This window comes from Protopterus annectens, chromosome 9.part0, assembly GCF_019279795.1.
Source record: "Protopterus annectens isolate FY-2018-M chromosome 9.part0, PAN1.0, whole genome shotgun sequence".
Lineage (NCBI taxonomy): Eukaryota > Metazoa > Chordata > Ceratodontiformes > Protopteridae > Protopterus > Protopterus annectens.
In genome coordinates, this window is record NC_056743.1 from 556,237,975 (window position 1) to 556,247,974 (window position 10,000).

The following is a 10,000-nucleotide window of genomic DNA, read 5'->3' on the forward strand; positions in this document are numbered from 1 at the left end:
ATTACATTAGTGCAAAATATGGTATGTAAGAACCAAATAAGCAGCTTCAGTGTTGCAAATGAAACTGAACTTTTACCTTGTAATTTGCATGTTACTGATCCATTCAGGTTTCCATTATAAAGCTAAATTCTAGAGTAAATTTAAAAAAAAGTTAAAAATATAGCTTTGTTCTGTAATGATGATTTGAATGCATTAAGGCAGTCAGGAATACTTCTGCGTTTAAATGCCCTGGTAGACAAAAATTAGTATCTATTTATCAGAGTCCAGTGTGTAGTCATTTCAGCTCAGACTTAATGCAGTCTGAAAGACAACTGCATTGTTCCAAGAAAATATTTTACTGTAAAAAAACTGGGCTTCACAACACCAGGCAATTTATATCTCAGTCTTGTTGAAAAGAATATTGCTGAAACCGTCACTATTTCGAATTTAACTGAAAGCTCATTAATCCCGCATGTAACAGAGAATAAACGGTTTTGTTTATGAAATAAATCCAGCATGCCTGCATTTGCTTATTGTGTCTGCTCAGTTGCAATGGACTTGTTCTTCCCTCTGAGTATACGGTTCTTTGCAGCAGTTTTCACCCTATCCAAATATTTTTTCTTGTGTTGTGCTGTGTTGGGGAGGAAGTGATGTGGTTGCATGTCATTTCCTCCATACAGCACTGCCTCAAGCTGAAACTGGTATTTTGAATAGTGACACTTTTTTATTGCTTTTTAAAGATTTCAAAGATAGATTGGACTATGTCTTTGGCATTTTCATGTTGGTATTCTGGAAACAGTTTGGTAGGGCAAGGAAATATGTGGTTGAGCAAATACCATGTCTCACCTGCTACTCGAAATGTGAGTTCTGAGAAAACTTAAGAGTATATCACTATTGTATTGTTACAGGACCGGAGATTAAAGTGTGACTTTGTTCCTGAACTGTGTATAAACTTTACCGCTTTGTAAGAATCTTGAATACAAAAGTTCTTTGATAAGTGCTTTGATTGCATTTATTTGTCATGAGTGGCTGAAGAGGTGTTGGTTGTTATATTATGTCCTGATAAGGACTTTGCCATTGTTAGCTATTAGCCAATCAGGGCAAAAGAATAACAGTGACGCATTTTATAAATAATTTTCCAGTCCTGCTGATGTTAGTGGATCATCTAGCATTCCTGCAGAGCTTAAACCTTCTGGCACATGTTAAGTAATGCTAAGTACTCTGTGTACGATTCCTGCTTGCACTGTCCTTCAACAAAGTATGTGGATTTGCCATATTACTTGCATTGTGTTTTCTTGGAGACATCTAAAGCTGAGGACAACTTTTCTTTCACATTGTCTCAGATTTGGATAATATTAATACAAATTAGTTTGCCTGGTTTACAATTATTATTATCTGTATCTTAGTTTGATCCTTAGGAAGGGAATGTTAATAGACATGAGCTCTAAACATTATATTTTTGATAGTCCTTACTGTACAATGTATGTATAGCAGATGATAGTTAAAAATATAGATGAAAATTTCACAAATTAAGTAGTAAGGTAATGAATTACATAACAAAGGAAAACAACAACAGAATGCAAAAAAAAAAAAAAAAATCAAAAATACCCCGTGTCAAGCAAAGCAAATAAAGGTGTATGACTATGATGGGGGAGGGGTGGCAGAAAGAATGCCCTTTAACCACTAGTCTAAGACAGGCAGCATCATCTTTATTATTTTATTTTTGTATATTTATTAGCCAAGTACTGATCCACTCCATGTATTATCTCAGCCATCTATACCTCAAGTGCGACCATCATTCAAAGTACATTGATTTGAATAAACGCCAAAGTTTTACTTTGTAACTAACAAAATATTCATGACTTATGTGTGTATATTTGTAGCAACCTAGCAGTGGCAGACTACAAGATGCTGGTATACAGATAAATCAAATAAAACATGATGGCTACAAAGAATGTAAACAAGATGTGCTTTGAATGACAACATTTGCATTGTAGAAGACAGTTACCATAATTTATCTACAAGATGAGCAACCTGCAGTAAATTTGGAGACATTCAGTTAAAAGTCCATACCAAGCTAAATGTTATGGAATAAATAAGTCACTGAACAATGTAAGATACTAAAAGGACCCAATCACAAAAGAGTTGTTCACAATGTAAGTGACCAACTACACTGAGAGCAGGTCTTTTGAAATCTAGAACCCAGATTATGCCTGTTTACAGCGATGCCTTACGCCAAAGTAAATAACTTCCTCTGTGAGCAAGTCTTTTGGAATCAGAGCAGACTTACACTAAGAGCAACTTTCTTTGAAATTTGGACCTTAGTAATAAACACCACCTAAAATCAGTTATCATCCATTCTTCAGAGACACTGTTAGATATTTTCAATTTAGCAGGACATCAGTGTGTGTAAACTATCACCATTTGCAATGCAGAAAAAAAGTTTATATTATACAGCTGCAAGGAAGATGTTTTTATTTACTTTTTCTTTTTAATAATGGTAGTTAAGTAAGCTATTTGTTAGAAACTGTGCACTGAAAGGTTTTATTAATCTTTGTGTTCTTTGCAAAAACTATATTTCTTAATCAGGTATGCTCAGAATATCTTAATTTTAGATTATTCGAGTTACTGATTAAAAGGCTTTCACAAAAATTTAGCATTTCACTGTCATTGTTTATTTTTTTTGCCCCATCCTGGGTTAGTACATGGTATCCATGTAAGGGCTAACGCTTTCCTCAAACACTTTCCAAGTGGAATTCACTCAACAATTGAGTCTTTAAGCAAGCGGCGTGGGTGGGCTTTTGCATTAGTATACATAAATGTATAATGTTTTTAAATGTAGCTACATGTACTTAATTTAGCCAATGTAACTATGTAGTTTGAAATTAATAGAATTCCAACAAAATAAATCCAAAGCTTGGCTCAAGTCTTTCGCACAAGAATAGTTGTTAAATCAAACAATAGCTTGTAGAGTCTACAAGGGTAATTCAGTTGATAGCCTTTTTTCCTCTCTTTCTTTCTTTCTTTGTGCCTCTGCATTGCAACAACTCCCAGCAGCTTTTCAGTTTATTAGTGGTACTCCCATAGCAGGAAATCTTTCAGTTCAACACTCTTAGGGGAGTTTTTTTTCCACATCAGTATTTTGAACCTTAGGCACTCTCTAGGTCTCTTCTCAAATCTTCCTTTACACAAAACTTCATGAAGGCCAAAGGTAATTCTCCCTAGTTGTAAAGGATAGAAAAATCTATTTCTCCAAAGGGCAGTGGTTATGAAAAAGCTAGAGGCATATTAATTGCAATGGAGATGGCTTGCCTGCCTAGTCCAGCCTCGCTAAGACTCTGAGATCCTCTTCTTCAGTCGGTGATGTACTTCTCTGGCTTAGTTACTATGCTTTTCTCTCTCTCTCTCTCTCTCTCTCTCTCTGTGTATATATATATATATATATATATATATATATATATATATAGAGAGAGAGAGAGAGAGAAAGATAGATATATAGATACAAATTCATTTTCATTGAAAATCATTTTGCTGGAAGAGACGTTGGTGTCGTCAATTCACTGAATAATCAATTCAGTGAAAAGTAATTTCATAGAATAACAATTCACAGAAAATTTCACCCCACACACCCTTACTTAAATATAGTAACGCAATGCAACTGCAATTGAATTGTTATTCTATAACTTATTTTTTCAGTGCTGTAACTGTGTAACGAATTTGGCATATTGATTTATCTTTCAGTGAATGGAGTACGTATGCAGTACTGTTCAAGTAAAGTATTCCTTCAAATGTATTATTTGACCAGTTTTAGTGAGCTCTCCACAACGAATGGCAGTCCCTGTAGCTGGCAAGTACCCACTTTTTACAGCAGATTTATTTATCGTATATAAACATATTAAGTTTTATGGCTATAAAAACACATGCAAATGATCATATAAAGTAGATCAGAAACAAAAATTGAGGTTCAGGAGTTGCAACATACATAGCTGAAAAATATAAGTGCACTAGTAATTATATTGAGCTCTGAACCACATTGCTTTATTCAAAAAAGAGAAATCAAACTCATAAAATATCTATTACCTTGTGGGGAAATTAACTGTCACTGTCTTTCTCAGCAGGATAAGTATAGTATTTAAATTATGAGTCACAACCAAGTACAGTGAAGCTTTATTTATCACCTCCACTTTTCAAAAGTGAATTGTATTTATCATGGAAATTATTCCTGCCTGTTAGATGTGCAATCTGGAATCTTCACTGCATGGGAGATAGAAAAAATATTTTTTAAATCATCTATCAGGTTCATCATGTGAAACTTCAGATGTCTGGCTGCAGTAAAACCATATTCAATTAACTTGTCTTTGGATAGGGATAATGAAATAAATTAGTGAACTTCTAAGTGGAACTTCAGCAACAGGAAATAACAGGCAGAGTAAGAGCCTTCGGGTATGGCCTGTGCAGAATTTCCAGCCCCAGAAACGTCTGCCTTAATTACCTATTTCCTGCAATTTCTGAAAAATTGGGCAACCATATTTTGCCTGCATAGGTACATATTTGATCTAGAAGACAAAAGAATGATTGAAAGATTACTTGATGTCTCAGTTGCAGCCTCATGTGCAGAGTATCTTACAGCTCTAAATTGTTGAAGTGTGCATCTATGAAGACATTTATATTGCTTCCTCATTCTTGGGAAACTATTTAACTTAACACACAGCAAATGATAACGTTTACTACATCAGCTAATTTTAAGACCAATTGCCCAGATCACATGACATTCTTCTACTCATTGCAGAAAAATAGGAATGAAGTATTATTATGTATTATTTATTATGTTTTGTTGACCCGGTTAGCCCCACAAAGTGTGTAGCCTAGTCTTTGTTGAGATGTGAGATACTATTCTTATTGCAAAAGAGAAATTTGGCCATGGCACTAAGGAAATTCCTCTTCTTTTTTGGTACATGTCAGGGGTTCATTTAATTCCTCCTGAGCTACTAACAACTGAGGCAGATGGGATGACGATTTAAAATCTCATCCAAAGGACAGCACTCTCAGGAGTATAGCACCCATGTTATGCCGTAATGCACTATCAGTACTGAAAAAAATCCAAGCAGTATTTGGTGTCAGTTTGATGAAATGACTCAACAGGTAACACATGATCCTTAGATGTTGGAAGATCAGAAGGCTGTGGGTTCTGTTCTCATAGCAGTATAGTCAAGATCCATCATGTAAACCAAACAAAACTGAAATGTCCCTTAGCAATTTATCATGTGATAAAGTGCCACAGCCACACTATAGATTCTCTGAGTGGCATTTCAGAGTTGGTCCACCATGGTGCACCGTATTCTACCATGAACCAGAGACTACATGTGGAATGTGGATATGTGCTTCACATAAAAAGCATATAGTGGAAGTCATAGCTGCAATGTGCAAATGTAGGTAAGCATAAAAAATAACTATCCTCACAGCAGCTGTGGCACTCAACTTTCAGCCTTAAAAGAAAACTTGGGCTTGTGCGCTCTCACTCTATGCTGAAACAAATGGATCATTATTGTAGCCAAGAGGGACGCTTGATGCTCATGTAGGACCAGAACCACCCAAATCTTAAACAAATAGTAAAATCCTATTAATTTTGAACTTTTGATCTTATTCCAACCAAATTCCTTCACCTAAGGGCTCAATGCTAGATGATATGTAATGATTCTGCTGTACTCTTGTGCCTCAGAAATACATGTAACCCAACTCTGAAACTTAGCCATTGTAATCCCACACCACAGAAATGGGCAGGCTATCTCTGTGTCTTACTTTCCATTGCCATCACTCTCAAAATTAATATAAAAAGCTGCTCCTGTCTCCCTTCTCTCTCATATGTAGAATATCAGACAACTAACCAGAACATTGTTTTAGCTCTAACTGTGGAGTCAACACTGCCCCTCTCCCCTTGCAGTCATTGATTTTCTCTGTACTGATCATCAAAAATAGATGGCAAGTTATCACATTTTTAGATTTATCCAGAGATTTAGTTCCTCCCCCCTTGCAGTCACTAATTTTTTTATACTGATTGTCAGTTAGTTACAGTGCTTTTAGATTTATCCAGAGCTTTAACCAGAGGTTATCTCTCTGTCCTTCTTAAGTGCCTAAAATACATAGGCACTCATCATGAGAGCATGGGTTGGTTATTCGGTTATCTTCACTGTACAATTCAGTGCATCAAATGGGGTACAGTAATTTCTTCTTTAGAAGATGCACCATGCCATGCACCTCAGGGCTCAGTGCCTAGCCCTCTTCATTTTTCATTTTGTGAATTATATGAAATTATGTTGCTATAATTCTATTTTTATGCAGTACACAGATTGCTCTGTAGTTCTCTACAAATTCATTTTCAGATTCCTAATCATCCAACTACCTTCACATCACTAAAACGCAAACTGTGTAACTTTAGAATCTTTCTGAATGCCAATATATCCAAATAAATGCCACCTTTCTCAAAAGTAAAATTTATGCATTTCAACTCCTTAAAATAACTATTTTAAAAGCATTAAGCATACAAGGTGGAATAATTTCTTTATGTGTATTTACATTTTGTTGACTGGCATAATACCAGTAGGCCAGTGGCCTGTTTTACAGAAATACCTGAAGTAGTATGCATACTAACAAAGGAAATTTGGCCAAGGCATCTGGGAAATTTATGTTTTCTTTTTGACTCGGGGAAGAGAGCCACTGCGATAATGTACACTATGCACGCTGTGCTCAATGTACCACTCAACCTCTTAATGCAAAAAATCTGTAAAAAGCTTAACAAAATGGGGGTACAAATAGGGACATATTTTAAATATTGCTCTTATAGACTTAGAACTTTGCTAGACTAAAGGATTTGTTTTAATATGCATTTTCTGAAGGGTTTGAAGTCTGAAACTCAAATGTATGTCATTATTTAGTGACTACAATCCTGAGATCATCCCAGTGATTTGCCAGGAAAATAGAGGAACAGGCCAAAAATATGAGCTAAGAATCTGCACATTCTGTGGAAATCTGTACAGTTGAGAGGTGTCAGTGTTTCCGAAGTGAAAGATAAAGAGTCACAGATGGAAAAAAAATGTTTGAAATTCAAATCACTGCTTTGCAAACAAGTGGTTTGCAGGCTGAGTAGATGGTCAAAAGAGTAAAAAAGGAGTGAAGAACAGACGAGTAGACTTTTTCCTGGAGTGACATAGCAGATAAGCAGTTTCCTCTAAACATTGCTGAGGCACAGAAAAAACAGGAGTATAAATGTTGGCAAAAATATGAATGACGGGTGAGAGACAAATGCAGGACTTGTGATTTCTGCGCAGAAGGAAACAATTATTAAACCAAGTCAGAATAATGCAGCAGCAGTTTGAGCATAAGGAAATGCTTCAACATAAGTGTTATAAGTTAAAAAAAAAAAAAAAAAAAATGGCTGTTGACTCTAGTTAAAAAGAAAGAGGCTGTTATAACAGACAGGTGTTTGGTGCTCTATACCATGTTAGAGAAGTAAAGATGCAAGGGATACATGGAGAGATTGGTGGGAAGCATGGGTTTCCTTGCATATAAAGGATCAAAAACTGTAACATTTGGCAAGTATAGTCGTGACTAATGGGCAAAAAGTGAATTTACTTTTCCAAGTAACTTTATTCATCTAATTGCCGAATGCTTGAAACAAAGATGTTATCAATATGATGGGAAAATGGAATGATAAATGACATTCGCAGGGATTCAGAGGGACTTAATGTCATGTGAAAGACTTAGCCTGAAAGGTTCCCAGATTATGCAAAACCATTCAAATTCAGAGACTGTCCTACCACTCTGTTTTTCTCTCATGAGGCCTTAGCATAAAGAGAATTTCCAAAGGTGGAGTTGAGTACTAATGCATCAGTCCAGCAAAGTGACTAATGCTAATTAGCCATGTAGTCTCCCCTGTAAATGTCTACATTTCAACATTTGTTTGGCCTAGTGAGTTAAAGTGAAATTTTCTCCAGGAGAAAAAAAAGTAAAGTTACTCACCTATTCGTGCATATGGAAGTACTCATGGTGCAGGTAAGTCCTGCAAAGATATGGAGGGGGGTGAGGTGAGTTAGTGTGTGTACATGTGCTTGCCTGTCTATAGAGGCAAGAATGAGGCAACATGAATGTATGTGTGTCATTTGCATGCACGTGTGTGTGTTTGGGTGATTACATTAAAGGAGTTAGGAAGGGAATTGTGATTCTAGTTGTGTGTGTATGTGTGTTGGAGTGTGCATATGTGTGAATAAGTGTTTGCATAAGTGTAATTATTTGTGGAGGGTTTGTTTGTGAATGATTAGCTGTAAGTATGTGGGTGGCTGAGAATGTCTGGGGGTGTGTGTATATTCATGGGTGTATGAATATGTGTGTGCATGTGCACCCATGTGTGTGTTTGGGTGATCCACATTTTTTGATCTTTGGCATTTGGATTAAATTTCCCCAGCTGCTGTACAGTATAACAGATATTAGTCTATACTATGTGAGCTTGGAATCAAAATGCAAGGAAAGCAGAGACTACATTGCAAAAACATATATACTGTGTTTACTATAAAATGCTGACTGTCTCTCACCCACTGATGTAGTAGGTCAGAGTGCCACCTGCACAGTCTCTATACTAATGTCACTAATTCCTACCAGAACAGGTGAGTCCAGTGGCAACACTTAACACCCTGGCAAGCTGATGTCAGGCATCGATTTTATTTAAGGAGCCATCACAATGACCCAGCCAGCAAGCACTCCTCATTGTCTCTGTGCAGCATTTACAAGAAGGTTTTGTCTCCTGTTGAACACATTACCAGAAGAAGCCATGTCTGCTCAACATGTCAGAATGAGAGAAACTGGCAGGCTTGCACTCATTGTTTCTGAGTGCTCCCGATATTGTGATGTCTGTCTTGTGTGCAGCTGCTGAATGCAGTGCATGATGCAGTGCTGTCTTGTATGCAGCTGCTGAGCACAGTGCATGATGCAGTGCTGTCTTGTATGCAGCTGCTGAGCACAGTGCATGATGCAGGGGTTCAGTACTTTGAACAACAAACTTGAGAAACCAGATTTGGTCTTTATATCTGCTGTTTGCATATGTTATAGTCATAAGTAAGTCAGTTAACTGTTTTTCTTAAGTGACAATAAACAACAATCTTCAGTGTAGATTTGTTTTATCTGAATAATGTCAAAGTGGTCCCCTACTACTTCAAATCTGAACAGGTGATATTTCCAGAATCTTGCTGCATACAGTGAAATGGAAAGTAGTATATCCCACACTGAATATTATCTCTCTATCTATCCATGTTTATACATGTGTGTGTGTGTGTGTGTGTGTGTGTGTGTGTGTGTGTGTATATATATATATATATATATATATATATAAATATATATATATATACACGCACACACACACACACACACACACACACACACACACACACACACACACACACACACACACACACACACACACACACACACACATGGATTTACTAGTATTTGTCAATCTACAGAAATGTCAATGTCCTTTACATTGCCAGACATATTGTCAGCACACTACAACTCATGATCTGAAGCTAATCCTTGAAACATGCAAATACAAAAAGGTTTTTTTTTGCAGGGGCAAGCCCTTCTGCACCCACCATTCCCTGTTAATTATATATACTAACTTTGAGATTGCACAATGCCTGGGTAAAGGGCATATCCCCCTACCCTAGAACTGTCGATATTGCACAGCTGTTGACCATTTCCATGTGTTGACCAACGTGGGTCAACAATACACCTGTCGTCCATACAAATTTTGACTTACTGCAGCAAAACTACATACGCACACATGTGTGTACACACACACACACACACACACACACACACACACACACACACACAGACACACACAGTTGGATAGAGAGATATAGCTAGCTGGCTAGCTAGCTAGATAGACAGATATAAATTGATACACATATAATTATGCCTGTAAATGTGTATGCTATGAATTTCCTGTTATGTTAACTTAATTGCATGCTTA

At 36.6% G+C, this 10,000-nt stretch overlaps 1 protein-coding gene across 1 annotated transcript in view; it reads left to right on the top strand.

Moving 5' to 3' along the window:
* BMP10 (bone morphogenetic protein 10) overlaps positions 1-10,000 on the top strand; it is a 24,955-nt gene that overhangs the window by 13,445 nt on the left and 1,510 nt on the right. The window lies entirely within an intron of this gene.